The following is a 16,331-nucleotide window of genomic DNA, read 5'->3' on the forward strand; positions in this document are numbered from 1 at the left end:
TTCCTTCCCCCGCTCATCCCACTCGCAATGCTGAGAGCCCTGCTCACAGGACACAAAGCCACTCGCAGAGACTCAAGACTAGTGCACATGGAGGCCAAAGGCTCAGACCGGCCCAGACCGCCTGTGTCCAGCTTCTGTTTCTACTGCTTCCTAGCTGAGTGCCGGGAACAAGATCCTTAACCTCTCTGTCAGAGCACGAGGACGAGAAAAATAAAGCTACTTCAAAAGGTTGTTGAGGGAGTTACATGTGAAGCACTTGGAACCGCTCTTGACCCCAACTTAATATTTTAAGGTGTCCTTTGGGGGAATGTTTTGGTTAGAAGAAGTAAGAAAGGTCCCTGGGGTCTTTTGTGAAAATCTGTAGAACAACAATGATGTCACTTGAGAAAAGTACTGGTCTACACCTTATCGAACTGCAAACATGCTACCGTTTTGACCTATAAAAATGGCAAGTTCGGGGCTGGTGCTGTGGTGCAGCAGGTAAAGCGGTTGCCTGTAGTGCCGGCATCCCACATGGGCACAGGTTTGAGTCCTGGCTGCTCTGCTTCCGATCCAGCTCCCTGTTAATGTGCCTTGTAGGGCAGCCGAGGATGGCTCAAGTGCTTGGGACCTGCATTCCTGGGGGAGACCTGGAAGACACTCCTGGTCCCTGGCTTCAGACTAGCCCGGCCCCAGCTGTTGCAGCCATTTGGGGAGAGAACCAGCAGATAAAGATCTCTTTCTCTCTGCCTCTCTCTGTATCGCCTGCTTTCAGGTAAATCAATAAATCTTCAAAAAAAAAAAATGGCAAGTTCACATGGTTCTATGTAGTCAGTAAATCTCCGACGCTCCAATTACACATCTGTGGGATGTGGCTCCAGGTCCCTACAACCTGAGGCTGCGCTGAAGCTTAATGACAACAGAAAACGTTGGCATAAAGTCAGGGCTTAGAAAACTGCAGCTGCCAGTGGTGCAAAACCCCAGATGCACCTGCTGGTTAGATGCTCAATGCAGCTGACTCGTCAGCAGCATCTTTGAAGACAGAGAGGAGATGGGTCGATGGTATCACAGGTGCAATTCCCCATGCAGACCAGTCAACATCACGCTGAGGGGTGGGAGAGGCCAAAAGGTCAGGGATGGTCTCAAAGCCATCACCACAGGCACAGAGCAAGAGGTGAGAATGAGAGAGACACCCGAGGCCAGCGCAAAGGCAGGTTGTGTGTGATGAGAAAAACAAGTCGGAGCTCTTACTCTGTTTGATGCATGGCCTACACGCCTGGCACGTGACACACTGAATTCCTGCAACCACCCCATGAGGTGGGTACTACCTATCACTGACCCATTATACAGATGATAAATGGATCTAGAGATTAAGTAGCTTGCCCAAGTGTCCTCGAGTCTGCGTGACTCCAAATGACCAGCTCTTTAATTTTTTTAAAGATTTATTTATTTGAAAGGTAGGGTTAGAGAGGAAGAGGGAGAAGTGGGGAGGTGGGGAGGTGGAGAGAGAAATCTTCCATCTGCTGGTTCACTCCCCAAATGGCCTCAATGGCCAGAGCTGGGTCTATCTGAAGCCAGGAGCTCCTTCCAGGTCTCCCATGTGGACTTGGGCCATCTTCTACTGCTTTCTCAGGCCACAGCAGAGAGCTGGATTGAAGTGGAGCAGCCAAGACATGAACCAGCGCCCTTATGGGATGCCAGCACTGCAGGCAGCGGCTTTACCCACTACGCCACAGCGCTGTTCCCAAGTGACCAGCTCTTAATCACACACCCATCAGCTTAGCCACTGAGATCACTCTCACTTTAAAAGATGGTGTAGTGGGTAAAACCACCACCTATAGTGCCGGCATCCCCTATGGGTCCAGTGCAAGTCCCAGTTGCTCCTCTTCCAACCCAGCTCTCTGCTATGGCCCAGAAAAGCAGTAGAAAATGGCCCAAGTCCTTGGGCCCTGTGCCCACCTGTAAGAAGCTTCTGGCTCCTGGCTTCAGATCGGCGCAGCTCCAACTCTTGCTGGAGGATCAATCTCTCTCTCTGCCTTTCAAATAAATAAATGAAATTAAAAAAAAAAAAAAGATGTACAAATGTACAATTACCAGTACTGAAAGGCAAGGCCAACTACAGAAGTCACAGTCAGCAGTCAGTGAGAAATGATTTCTTTTTTTAAAGTTTACTTTTTTTGAAAGGCAGACTGACAGAGACATAGAGACATTGACAGAGAGACAGATCTATCTGCTGTTCAGTCCCCAAAGGGCTACAATATCCAGGTCTGGGCCAGGCCAAAGCCAGGAGCTGGGAATTCTATCCAGGGCTTCCCTGTGGGTGGAGGGGGCCAAGTACTTGGGCCCCCTCCCCCACAACTTTCTCGGGCACATTAGCAAGAAACTCAATAGGAAAAGCGGAGCAACCAGGACTTGAACATCCAGTACAGGACGCTTGACCCCTGCCCCACAGTGCCAGCCCTCAGGACTCCAGCTCCCCCACACCGGCCTCCTGCCAGGGCATTCCAGAGCGGTGCTGCTCCACCTCCTGGACAGCTTCAGAAGACACAGGCCCCTGGGCCCCAGCCTTCCCACTCAGAAGATCTCTGGAGCCCTGGAGTTTACATTTGTAACAATTTCCTAGGAGTAGCTCTCCTCCCTGAACCAACAGAACCACACTGGCGCATCCAGAAGACATCCGACTCGTGCAAAGTCAGCAAGTCTGTGTGACCACAAGTCACAGAACGTGGCCTCGGCCTCGGGGGTACCCTCACGTCAGGCTGCCCGGCAAGCCATCCTCACAGTCTGGCTCCGCCCAGCCTCCCCTCCTGCTTTGGAGTCAAAGTCGGCGCCCCAGAGTCGCTGGCCACATGCACCTGCTCTTCTGCATGTCCTCATCTTTGCAATGGGTACAATACTCCAGCTTCCTGGGTGAGAAGCAAGCGAGGCACCATGCAGGAAGCACACCACCTCGGGACACAGCCAGTGGCTGCTTGCGCGTTCGCTCCTTTGCTCAGATTTGCTTCCCCCAGCCTTGCATTAGTCAGCTTGTCCTTACCACCTGACAAACATCCAGGCGGGAAGAAGGGGTATCTCTGCTTATGGCTTTTTCTGCTTACAGCTTTGGAGTTCACAGCCCACAACACCACCCCCTACCATTCTGGAGTCCCACGGAGGGTGGCGACAGTGGCAGGTGCGCAGGGGAATGAACCCACGGTGAGGCAGGAAGCAGAGGGAGGAGCCAGGCCAATCTCAGCTTCAGAATCTCCGTCCCCTCACAGGGACCAGAGGCACCTTACAGTGTCTGGGATCCAGCTCCGTGTTTCATCCATCAACCACGAACATCAACCCATGAACTGTCCACAGGAGGCTTTGGGACTGCAGCCTTCGATGCGTGAGCCTTTGAGGACACCCAAACTATCGCCCAGCCAGAACAGTCCCTAAACAGCAACTCAAAGTCTACCTCTTCTAGAATTCCATCACGCCTGTAGCCACTGGTTAGGGTAACAGCTGCAGCTCTGTGGTTGAGGTCAAGGTCATGTGTCCCCTACCACACCTAACGCAATACATGAAACAGTGAGCACTCAGTATGGCCTCATTAGTTACACAGTGAGCGGCTCTGCTCTCATGTCAAATGTCGAGAAGGAAATGGAAGCTTACAGTAATACTGGCTTTCTGCTTAACCAAGAATCTCTTCTCACTCCTACAGATGCTAGAAACAGCCAAGAACGGACAGGAGAGGGACTGACTGGAGATGGAGGCCAAGTCTAGCTGGGGTCCTGGATGCAGTCAAGTGAGGTCCCTCTCCCAGGTAGAGAAATCCCCACGTCCAGTTCCCTCCACAAATGCATTCTGGGAAAAGACAGAGCCTGGGGGGAAATGCAAATTCTCAGAAAACAAAAAAAGAACAGGACAGAGGCAGGCCTGCAGACATGTGGACCACAGCTCTGGGCCCCTGACCACCCTGGGCCAAGGCGGGAGAGACTAAATGGTGGGACGAATGAGGAGTCCATGCGAACGTAAGAATGACAGTTTAGGAAAATGAGCAGAATTGGCACAGTCTGCTTTCTTGATCCGACTCGGCTTCTCGGTTGTACAGCTTTGTAGCCAGCCGTCCCCGCGTGCAGAGAGGGGACAGCACCTCCCCACTCCTGGACTCAATGTCTCTGAACGCTGTTCCCTCAGGCCCCGTGGGAACAGTGATGTCTACAGCTCACAGGGTACTTGTGGGGGCTGGATGAGAGGACACGGGCACGGCCCAACCGACACCAGCCCCACGCAGCCATGTAACGCTAGGGTCCCCCACTAGTCATTATAGACAAAGAGGGATGGTTTATAGCCAAAAAAAGTTTATAAAGTTACCTGCACAGTAAAAGATTTCAGTTATTGGTCAAATTAGCTATCTTCATGAATTAAAAACATTTTTTAAATATTTACTTGAAAGTCAGTTTCAGAGAGGTGGGGGAGGGGTGGAGAAGGAAAGGGGGGGGGAAGTGGGGGGGGAGGGAGGTAGAGAGATCTTCCATCTGCTGGCTCACTCCCCAGATGGCCGCAATGTCAGGGCTGAGCCAGGCCAAAGCCAGGAGCCAGGAGCTTCTTTCGGGTCTCCCACACGGGTGCAGAGGCCCGAGGACGTGGGCCATCTTCCACTGCTTTCCCAGGCCACAGCAGAGCTGGACTTGAACTTGCATCCATATGGGATGCCAGCGCTGCAGGTGGTGACTTTACCTGCTAAGCCACAGCGCTGGCTCCTATTACAAACATTTTAAACCACAAATAATCCACCTGCGATGATGAGGAAGATTAGGTGGCACTTCAGTTTTAGCCTGAGCTCCACAAAGCACACTTCTGCCAGAGCGAACAGCAGAGTGCATTACACAGTGCTGTGGACGCTGAAAATGGCACAGATCTCACGGCATCCTTGAAAGGAGCCACGTCTCAGCATGAGAGACTTGCAGAAATGTCTCTTCACCTGCATTGCTTTAAAAAAAAAAAAAAGTATTGATTTGATTTGAAAGGCAGAGTGATGGGGTGGGGGGGGATGAACGAATATCTTCCACCTGCTGGTTCACTCCACAAATGGTGACAACAGCGAGGGCTGGACCAAGCTGAAGCCTGGAGCCAGGAGCTCCATCCAGATCTCCCCACATGGGTGGTAGAGGCCCAGGGACTTGGGCCATCTTCTGCTGCTTTCCCAGGTGCATTTGCAGGCAGCTGGATTGGAAGTGGAGCAGCTGGGGCCGATTCTAAGGAGCAACTTAACTTGCTCTGCCACGACACCAGCCCTTCACCTGTGCGTCGTTCAATTATTTCACGTTTTAAATGCGTCTTCCTAAAAACAAACTTTCCTGAGCAAGGATTCAACAGTGCTCCAGAAACAATGCGCTGGCTTTTAACAATTCTGAAAAGCTGCCTAGCGATTTCCCCTAAGGAGAGCGGGTGGGATTCTCCCGGCCTTTGAAACCGCATAGCATTTGCTTGCAAACGGCTTCACACTGAGCCACAGAACACAGCGTTTCCACCGGGGATCCGTGCGCCTTCGGTTTTAACGCAGAATGTAAAGCGCTCCCACTGGGAGTAAAAGGATGTTTACCCAAGTTAAATGCTCACATTTATTGTTTTAAAGGGATTACACACACACTTCCAAGCCCCGAAGCAGCGCTTGCTGCTATAATAAAAGTTCGTTCAAAAAAAAAAATCTTCAGGGCACAAGCAGGCCTCTTTGCTGCTGGTACGCAGACGCGGCTATCCAAAGAGCACTGACAGCACAATGGCCCAGCGCCCCTCAGTGGCCTCCACCCGGAGCGCCCAGGCGGCCGCACACGCGCGCGCACCTCCCTGGACCCGGGGCAAGCGGCCTTTGTACCCAGGACCCAAACGGAGACCCCGTTCCAAGCGCCCATCTCCCCCGAGTCAGCCGTTCCAGGAGCGGGACCGCGCTGGGAAGAAGCCCTGTTTTCTCCCGCGTCCCAGGCGTCGCGTCGCAGGAAAAGTGGCAGAGCCAGAGACCGGCGTGCGCGCACCCTCGACACAGGGCCAGCCGTTTGCTACAGCCTCCTCCGCGGAGCGCTCACCACGCGCCAAGCGCTTCTCGCTCGCTCCCACGGCAACAGCGCGCGCGTCCCGCACGCCCTCGGTGCGGAGCGCGGTCACTTTGGCACCGCCTTCCCGGGACCAGCGACAGAGGAAGCCGCGCGCCCGGGGCCTCTCGCGCGGGGCTGGCGACCAGGTCCCAGCTCCAGCGGCGCTTGGCCGGGCCCCGCCGGGCGAGTGCGGTCCCCGGCGCTGGGGCTCCAAGCCCTCCCGCCCCGCGCCCTCGCTGCGCCGACCGCCCCTACCTCGCGCCCTTTGTCCTCCGCCGCCACGGCCCCGCCGCCGAGCGCCCGCCGCCGTCGGAGACCGGCCTGACCTGCGGGCTGCGCTCCCAGAGGCTGCGCCGCTGCCCGGCCCGAGCGCGGGGCGCTCAGCAAAGCCCGGATCTCCGGAGCCGCGGCCGGCGCCGAGGACTCGACCCCTGACACCGGCCACCCCCTGGAGTCCACTTCTCCGGGTCTTCCGGACCACCGCTGGAGGAGGCCAAGAGGTGGGCTAGGCTGCCCCGGACCTCGGGTGGAGAAGTGTCCGGGGAGGGCAGCTCGCGCCCGGGACGCCAGGTGGCGTCGGGCGAGGGGCAAAGAGGACGCGGCAGCAGCGGGGTCCCCGGGTTTAGCCTGTCCCTCCCTAGTCCCCGCCGAGGACTCGGTCACCCACTCCCACTCCGCCGCCCCCGGCCCGCCCTGCCCGCCCCCGCGCTCACCTGCGTCGGTCCGGAAAGAGGGGAGCGCTCGCGCCCAGCCGCGTCGCCTTCGGCTCTCCCCCGACCCCAGCCGCTCGCACCCCGACGCCCCCTCCCTCCGGCCTGAATCGGAAGATCCCTCGGGGACAGAGGTCATTTTCTGGTCTGCGGAGCCCAGAGTCCCCCGGCTCGAATCGCGACCTCCGGGGGCCCCGGCACCACCCGCGCCGCGCGAAGGGACTCGGGTCCCCACCTGCGGAGGTCGGGGGCGGCCCACGGGGGCCCCCACCGGAGGGAGAGCAAGAGTCTGGGAGGACAGGCCCCTGTAGGGGCGGCGCGGGCGGCGTTGCCCGGCGCGGGGTGGTTCGAGGGGCGAGCTCGAACCGAGCGGAGTCCACGAGCGGCCTTGGGGTCCTCGCTGGGGGCCGCGCGCGCGCGGAGCGCCGGGCACGGGGAGGAAACCGCTCGCCGGGACGAGAAACGCACGCGGATTTCCCTTTTCTTACCTTTTTTAAGCAAAAGACGGGCACCTGTGTGTTCAGGAACGTCTCGCTACGCCTTCCAAGGACCCCCAGCAAGACCCGGGATCCGGGGAGAAGGGGACGGCTCTGGAAGCTGCGCGCTCAGCCGGGGCCAGGGCAAGGGAGGGCATCGCCTGGCCAGCGCGGCGCACTCGGGGCTCGGTGAGCGCTGCCGGAGGGGTCTCTCCGGACTCCCAGTCTCCTTGGCGCCACGATGAGCCGGTGCGCCCACCGCAGCCTGCTTCAGGCAATAGCCTGAGAAACAAACATAGGGGCGTTCAGCCTAGAAATTAAGACGCCCGCGCCCCATCAGTGCCTGGGTTGCAGACCCCGCTCAGCATTCGTTTCAGCTTCCTGCTGATGCGCACCCTGGGAGGCAGCCGGGATGCGCCAGGGCCTTGGTCCCTGCCACCCACGGGGGTATGGGGGGTGGGCAGGAGGGAGCTCCTTATGCCCACTTTATGTGTGGCCCAGCCCTAGCCATTGTCAGCATTTGGGAAGTGAACTTGTCTGTGGTTGTCTGTTTCTCTGCCAAGTCAGAAAACAAATTAAACATTTCTTTAAAGAGGGAAAGAGCACAATACCCCTCCCCCCACACACACTGGAAGACGCGCTCTCAGATTTTAACAGCTTATATTTTAACAAGCAAACAAAATCTTACAGAACAGGGATCAGCAATCTTCCTCATTTAGGGTGAGAGGTAAATATTTTAGAACTTGTCTACCAAAAGGCAAAATTAAAACTAAGTATTTCTATAACCACTTTTTAAGAAATACTTTTATTTACCTGAAAGGCAGAGTTAGAGATGGATAGTCCAGTCTGCTGGTTCATTCCCCAAGTGGGCTGGGCCTGGTCAAAGCCAGGAGCCTGGAACTCCCTCAGGGTCTCCCATGTGGGTGCAGGGGCTCAAGCACTTGGGTCATCTTCTGCTTCTCCAGGTGCACTAGCAAGAGAGCCGATGGGAAATGGAGCAGCCGGGGCTCCTATGGGATGCTGGTGTCACAGGCAGCAATTTAACTCACTATGCACAATGCCGGCCCCTTAATCCTATTTTTTAAGCTCTATAATGAGTTTTTAAAATGCATGAACTGCTACCAACTAAGAATTAATTAGAAAAGAAATGAGATTCCATGAAAAGGTGGTTTATGATTTGCTTGCTCAGCGAATCACCTCCCACTGCTGGTTCATCTACTTGAACAGCAACACAGAATTACAAGTGATTTGTTTGTCCTGCAACTGAACCAGACTCTGTCGCTCCCCCTCTTCATGGAGGAACGACACAGGACCCTGTGCTGTTCTTTTGTCTGCTCGGCCCTTCCCGGGTTTGCTGCTGGTTCTTCCTGGGTTGGCTACCATCCCTCCACCTCTGTGGAGGGGCGGTGTCCCCTGCCACTTTCCCCACTTCCGCAGGGGAGCGGCACACCGCCGGCCGGCTCTCTCGGGGGCTGCTCGGATGTTCCTCAGGTGTTCCTTCAGATAGATGTTCCCCTTAGATGTTCCTGGTGCATGCTGTCTCTCTCCTCCTTTATAGTCCTCTTCACCAATCCCAACTCTGCTACCCACACGCCGAGTACGCTGCTCTCCTCCAATCAGGAGCAGGTCCTACAGTTTATTGGTTGAACTGGAGGCAGCTGTGTAGAAGCTATTTCTCCCTTCTCAGCACCATATTGTGGGAGAGCAGATGCATAGAATAAGTCTTAATTCCAGTAACTTAGTCTAGTCCGAGTTGCTCCCAGTTGCTCCCCACAAGACTCCTCTTATGTCTTTATTGAACTTGAACCAAAACTTGAAAAAATCATTTCAAGATACATTCTGCAATGCGCTGAATCAAACTAGGTTAAAAATGTGGACAAGAATGGGGCCACCAGAGAACACCCTGGTGGCCAATGTGAATCTTACAAAGCAGAGCAGCTGTCAGTCTCCCAGCCAGTCCAGTACTGGCCTTCTCCAAGCAGCCTGGGGGTCAGCAAGGCAGTTACTCAGGGCTCTGGGTACCTGTGTGCCTTTGCCCAGTGTTATTCTGAAGAATCACACACACACACACACACACACACACACACACTTCTCAAATATTTCTCTCCCTGAAACTTCCCCCTTGCACCCACATCTTTGTTTCCCAGCGATCGACTCTCCTCACACTTTTTCTACATTTTCACCCACCCCACTCAGATCCACATTCATTCTCTGAATATTTGCATATCTTCTCAGACACACAAGTGCCAGTACAATCTCCTTCCATTTCCTGCCTGTGGACAAACAGCTATTCAAAGGCCAATTAAAACCCCAGGGTGCAGAGCCGGAGGAAGCCCACGCGCGTTTGTGTGTGTGTGTGAGTGCCCCAGGCCGCTGAGAACTCTGTGTTCTGCGTATTCTGCTTGTTTCTACACGAGGGGAGATTCTGCTAGGCTGGAGGACCCTTCAAGTGTATTCTCAGAATCACCGTCTAAAACCAGGGTCCCAGCTATGGTGCTTCCTGTCGCTTCCTGTGGGGACATGCCTCTCTCCGCACAGGGAAGTGCTTAAACCATCCAAACGCACGACTGGACTCAGGCAGGTGAATTAGCTTGCTGAGCCCAGGAGGCTTAAACACCAGAAAGGTGTAGTCTCCCAGCTCTGTCTACTCCTGGCAGCCCTGCCCCAACCATCTGAGGATCAAGGAGGGATGGGCCCGGGCCTCTGTCCTTGGCTCGGTGGCTGAGCATCTTTGCACGTGGTCTCTCCTCTTCGAACATCTGTAACCAAATTCCCTCTCCTTGCAAGGACACCGGATCATGGCCCACCCTAATGGGCTCACTTTCAATCAGTGATTTCTGCAAACACCCACTCTCCCGGTAAGGTCGCACTTGGAAGTCCTGGTTGGAGCTGTGATGTACGCATCTCGGTAGGCGTGCGCTGGCAAGGGTTTGTCTTGTTCCTGAGCATGGGGTAGGGCAGGAGATACTGCACTCCACCGTGAGCAGTAGTACGTGTGAGGCCCCTAGGTGGCAGATAGTCATTTGGAGCCTTTAAATTCGTACCCAACCACCTCCACCTACTCCTACCCCACCCCACCCCTTCTCCGTCTTCCCCAGAATGTTGGCACCCGAAGTTCAAAGGCTGTGTTGCACGGAGGCCCCGAGGTGAAACTGCTCCGCCCCGTGGAGCATCACAGGCCTTGGCCGGTGGCGACAGCAGCGCTTGTCTTCCTGGGTGACGTCAAAGATCGGATAAAACAGGGAAGGAGTCCCAGGAACAGAGCGAATGTGGTGCAAATGATACGGTTCGTGGGGCACGCATGAGAGACGAACATTTAAATAGGACATGTTTAGCAATAAGTAAGACACTGTCAAACTAAATGAAGAAGTCCAGTAAAACAGAAAGTTTTCATTCAGCTCTGTTGGGACTTTCTTTAAAAATCTGCTTGCAGGGCTGGTGTCACCACCTGGCCACCTGCCTCGCACAGCCCAGTATCTGTGCCCGAGTGTCAGCTCTGCTCGGATTCCAGCTACCTCCTAATGTGCACCCTGGGAGGCAGCCAGTGACCAGTCAAGTGCTCGGGGCCGCGCCACCCAGGTTGAGTTCCGAGCTCCTGACTTCAGCCAGGTTCCACGCGGGCATATGGGAAGAGAAAAAGCAAGTGGGAGTCTCGCTGTCTCTGGCTTTTCGCCTTTTGAATTAAATGAACACAACTGATTACTGCATTGCTAAAAGCTGGCAGCTCAGCCCTGGGCCGCTACAACATAGACGATGAAGTTCTGTGAAGGCGGGAAAGCGATGCCGTGTTCAGCAGTCGCTCCTCTGTGGGTTGCATGGCAGCACTTAAGGACCCCTTCCTACCCTCGAGTGGTGGCTGCAGGACAAAACTGCACAGAGTGTGAACACCGGGGAGTCTGTACCCCTCCCAGGCATCGCTCTCTTCCCCAAAACAGCACCTTCCGGCAGTGTCTTCCTTCAGGAGGGAAGTGTGTATCACGTGCACAGGATGCACTGTGTACATGTGTTGCCTGGGCTACTGGAAGTTCGCCCAGTTTCACATGTCCATCACGGACCACCAGTGTGTCAAACGTGCAGCCAAAATAACTGGAAAACCTCCCACAGCATCAACAAAGAAAATGGCTACAAGCGGTTTTTGATGTATAGCTTCTTCCCACCCCAAAGAAGAAACGTTAACACCGAGTGAGCAGTGTTGTTTGTTTGTTTTGACAGGCAGAATGCACAGTGAGAGACAGAGAGAAAGGTCTTCCTTCCGTTGGTTCACCCCACAATGGCCGCCGGCCAGTGTTGTTTCTTTCTTTCTTTCTTTCTTTATTTTTTTGACAGGCAGAGTGGACAGTGAGAGAGAGAGAGACAGAGAGAAAGGTCTTCCTTTTTCTGTTGGTTCACCCTGCAATGGCCGCCATCCAGTGTTGTTTCTTAAAAGCTGAGTAGGCCCGGCCGCACCTCACTAGGCTAATCCTCCGCTTGTGGCGCCAGCACCCTGGATTCTAGTCCCGGTCGGGGCGCCGGATTCTGTCCCGGTTGCCCCTCTTCCAGTCCAGCTCTCTGCTGTGGCCTGGGAAGGCAGTGGAGGATGGCCCAAGTGCTTGGGCCCTGCACCCCATGTGAGACCAGGAGAAGCACCTGGCTCCTGGCTTCGGATCAGCGCGGTGCGCCGGCCGAAGTGGCCATTTGCAGGGTGAACCAACAGAAAGGAAGACCTTTCTCCCTGTCTCTCTCATTGTCTAACTCTACCTGTAAAAAAAAAAAAAAAAAAAAAAGCTGAGTGAAAATTTCTTGGGTCCGGTGCTGTGGCATGTCAGATAAAGCCACTGCTTACAGTGTCAGCATTTCATATGGGCGCCAGTTCGAGTCTCAGCTGCTCCTCTTCCAATCCAGCTCTCTGCTATGGCCTGGGAAGGCAGTGGAGGATGGCCCAACTCCTTGGGCCCCTGCACCTGCATGGAAGACCTAGAAGAAGCTCCTGCCTCCTGGCTTTGGATCAGCACAGCTCTGGCCATTGCAGCCATTTGGGGAGTGAACCAGTGGATGGATGACCTCTCTTTCTCTCTGCCTCTCCTTCTCTCTGTGTGTAACTGATTTTCAAATAAATAAATAAATCTTTTAAAATGTCTTTATCATATTTTCACACGCTCAGTGCTTGCTAGAAGGAAGGTAAGTTGGTACAACTTCTTTGAGAACAACTTGGCAATAGCTATCAAATCATCAGTGTGCATCGCTCTGATGCAGTAACTCGCCCCAGCCAGCAATTTTTCACCCACCCATCACATCTGTGCAAAATAACACCTGCACATAATCACTCTACATTCAGTGCTGTTCATGGTGGCGAAGTATTGGAGAACTGCCTGGGTGATGCTGGTGCTTACACACAGTGGTGATGCCAGAGTAGGAGAGCTGTTTGTGCGCTGTTAGCGAACAATGCTAAGTATTTTGCGGAGTTCTTTAAAGGCAAGACATGGGATGGCTATTAGTATGCAAAAATGGGGTTGGATAACACAGATGACACTTGTGTATACAACGTCTCTGCAAGATCAGGTCAGAAACCAGTGCAATGGGAGAGGAGGGAGATGGAGAGAGGAGAGAGACAGGTGACAGACGCACCGGTTCACTCCCCAAACGCCCACAAGAGCCAGGGCTGGACTGGGGCCCAGGCTGGGAGCTGGGAATTAAATCTAGGTCTTCCACGTAAACAGAAAGACCGCAGACACGCGAGCCGTTACCACTGCCTCCCAGCTGTGTCCTGGCAGGAAGCGGCCATCAGAGTGGAGCCCAGACTTGAGCTCGTGTGCCTTTTGTTTGTTTAATTTGTCTAATGATATTTTTAAAATCTTGGTACTGACCATAAGTCTGAGACTAACATGATGTGATCATTCTCTGATAGTTGGCCAATTTCCTTTCTTTAGGGAAAAAATATTATCTTCTTCATTATGTAAATGATATAGAACTACCTAATAAAAGACTTCAAATTTGCTGATTGCATTTCTTTCAACACCATTAACTCAATTGGATTTTTAACAAGTTTATTTGTGTTTTTTTTTTTTTTTTTTTTGACAAGCAAAGTTAGACAGTCAGAGAGATAAGATAGGTCTTCCTTCCGTTGGTTCACTCCCCAAATGGCCGCTACGGCCGGCGAGCTGCGCGGATCCAAAGTCAGGAGCCAGGTGCTCCTCCTGGTCTCCCATGCATGCTCCCATGCAGGTGCAGGGCCCAAGGAGTTGGGCCATCCTTCACTGCACTCCCGGGCCACAGCAGAGAGCTGGCCTGGAAGAGGGGCAACCGGGACAGAATCCGGCGCCCTGACCGGGACTAGAACCCGGTGTGCCGGCGCCGCAGGCAGAGGATTAGCCTGGTGAGCCGCGGCGCTGGCCCAGGCCAGCATCTTGATCCCAGACTTCCTTGCTTCCAGAACTGCGACCCAGTAACTCCTGTGCATCATAGACTGCCCCGTCTCCGGTGTTCTGTTACAGCAGCTTGAAACAGGCAGGACAAGCCGAGGGCACTGTATTTGTTCTAAGCCTTCAAGCTCCCAAACATCACATTAAAATAATTAAGTTGGGCCGGCACCGCGTCCTTGGGCCCTGCACCCTCATGGGAGACCAGGAGGAAGCACCTGGCTCCTGGCTTCGGATCGGTGCAGTGCACCGGCCATAGCAGCCATTGGGGGGTGAACCAACGGCAAAAGGAAGACCTTTCTCTCTGTCTCTCTCTCTCACTAACTCTGCCTGTCAATAAATAAATAAATAAGTTGGCTTCAGTTCAGCCAATGATTGACTGAGGCGTATGAGGCCCTTGAAGACGGGGCAAGAACTGAAAAATAAGGAGCTAGGCTGGGCCAGTCCCTGCAGAGTCCAGCCAAACCCTCCGCGTTCCGGGCTTAGTAGTCTGGGCAGGGCCAGGGAATGTGCCCTTCTGACAAGTCCCCACGTGATGGCGATGCTGAGGCCCATGGGCCAGAACAGCGCTGGCGCCCCAGCTGTTGGTGCTGCTCTCACAGAATACAATAAGGTGAGCAGCCCAACAGCTACAAACTTACTCATCACAATCCTGCAAGCTGAAAGCCCACGACCAACCGGTGCCAGCAGACTCAGGGTCTAGACCCAGGTTCTTAGCCACTGACTCCCAGATGTACCCTCCCATGATGGAAACAGAAAGAAAGTTCTCTGGGGTCTCTATCATCAAGGCACTAACCCCACTCCTAAAGGCCGGTTATTCATGAACTAAACAGCTCCCAAAATCCTGCCTCCAAATACCATCACACAAGGATGAGATCCCAACAGGTGATTGGGTTGGGGGGGTGCAAACATCCCAGCCACAGCAACTGGGCTAGATGATCCCCACAATTTCAATTCATCCACCTGTGCTGTCCAACGTGGTAGCCACCAGTTATGTGGGGCTCCAAGTTAAAATTCAGGTCCTAGACACACTGGCCGTATTTCAAGCACTCAACAGCTTCACGTGGCCAGTGGCCACCACACTGGACAGTGCAGAGCACGTCTGTGGGCCCAGAAAGTCCCACTGGAGGTGACCATTTCCTCGCTGACCTCTGGGGAGGACATTCTGAAGAAGGGAGGAGGCACCCAAGCCACCTGCGCATGTGGCCCACATCAGAGTCGCAAAGCTCATGCCCCACTCTGTCCTAGGTGCTGTTCTGCCCCAGGACGCAACAGGACCACAGATGGACAACACCAGAGTTCCTATGCTGTGAACTGTGCACCAGTGAAGGGCCGCTGGCGGCACAGCAGATGATGGGGGGGGGGGGGGCTGGAGGTCAGCACTTAAGCCCCCATCGGGACTAGAAACAGCCACCCCAAAGGGTAGTGTGTGAAAAGCACCTGTAATTTATACCAAACTCAAACTGCTAGTTTTTCTTCCTCCTTTGGGCTGCCACGGCAGGCTGGACACATCTTAATTCTGGTTATGGCTCCACCAGCGAAGAAGGATCCGGAAGCTGTCGGGTTCTCCCCTCCACCAGGCACATGTGGGAGTGAGTGAAGGGCGCCCGCCCCAACCCCAGGCCCAGCCCTTTCTCAGCCTCTGCCACCCTCACCCACCTACCGGTCCACACCCCACCCTCCCTGGCTGTAGAAAATCCAGTCCCCTTTCAAGAATCTTCTCAAGGATATGAATATGAAATTAACCAATCAGCCATGGAAGGGGGGGGGGTTGTAATCTCGCTGATCTTCCTCTTCCTGCTCTGTAAACCCAGCAGAGGAAAATGCATCTTTCCCTGTTGGCACCCGTGCGTGCGGAATGCCGGAGAGATAACAGATGCGTAGCTCTCTTAAAGAGGCAGCCACTTCCCATCTCCAGAGCTGCAGCGCCCAGGGACCCCAGGGGGTTACGCTATCTGTCTCCGTGATAACTGCTCTGGCAAATTCTCTGTTCTGGGAAGGAAAAAAATGCCTCAGTCACGCTAGGCAAACATTCTGAACACTCGATCCGCCAGGATCCCTGCTGGAAATACAAAGTCCAGTTTACAGCCTAGGGGGAAGCCCCCAGCCCTGGGCTGAACGGGCAGGTCAGTTGCTTCCCCCAACCCTGCACTACCACAGTTCCTCCTCCAACATGCAGTAGTCCCTGTTCTAGGTAATCCGCGTTCATTCATTTCATGCTCACACCCGCCGTGAGAGCCAAGTCCTGCCACGACTCCCACTCCACAGACGAGGAAACTGAGGCACAGGGGATTAAGTCACCTGCTGCGGGTCTTCTAACCGACAAGCAGGAGCCAGGATTTGGAAACCCATCTTCGTTAAAATACTCGACCTCCTTCCTTCGCAGGAACTGGAGATGGAGTCTGCTATTATCTCCTGGACCTGCCTCGTACCTGGCACAAGAGGTAATCAGTGATTCACTCCGCCAATTAAAAAAAAAAAAAGAAAGAAACAGGACAGCACAGAACGCGCTGTTCCACGTGGGCTCGGTTACAGCATCTGCTAAGCGTCCACACCGGCCAGGAGTTGCCTGTCCGCTCTCGCTCCCGTCCGCTCCTCCCCGATCCTGACTCCACGTCTTCCTTTGGCTTCCTCATCCTCTCCGTGTACTCCGCCCTCCGGGTTTTCCGGGCGCCGCGAGCCGAGGGGGCGTGGGAGCGCGGGCGGCGC

The 16,331-nt window shown here is 54.4% G+C and overlaps 1 protein-coding gene across 4 annotated transcripts in view; it reads right to left on the minus strand.

The window, feature by feature from the left end:
* GREB1 (growth regulating estrogen receptor binding 1) overlaps window positions 1–13,210 on the minus strand; it is a 132,446-nt gene extending 119,236 nt beyond the window's left edge. Inside the window, exons 1-2 of one of the 4 annotated variants that reach the window (XM_089326795.1) lie at window positions 8,041–13,208; window positions 6,297–7,509 (exon numbers count right to left, since the gene is read on the minus strand). The gene's annotated coding sequence lies outside the window, so the exon portion shown is untranslated. Of the gene's footprint in view, window positions 1–6,296 lie in introns of all 4 variants that reach the window. The other 3 variants (XM_089326796.1, XM_070069451.2, XM_070069457.2) reach the window with 3 other exon arrangements.
* Between the last annotated feature and the right edge of the window lie 3,121 nt (window positions 13,211–16,331).

Source organism: Oryctolagus cuniculus, chromosome 2 (assembly GCF_051225735.1).
Source record: "Oryctolagus cuniculus isolate XC-2025 breed Fujian yellow rabbit chromosome 2, ASM5122573v1, whole genome shotgun sequence".
NCBI classification, from domain to species: domain Eukaryota; kingdom Metazoa; phylum Chordata; class Mammalia; order Lagomorpha; family Leporidae; genus Oryctolagus; species Oryctolagus cuniculus.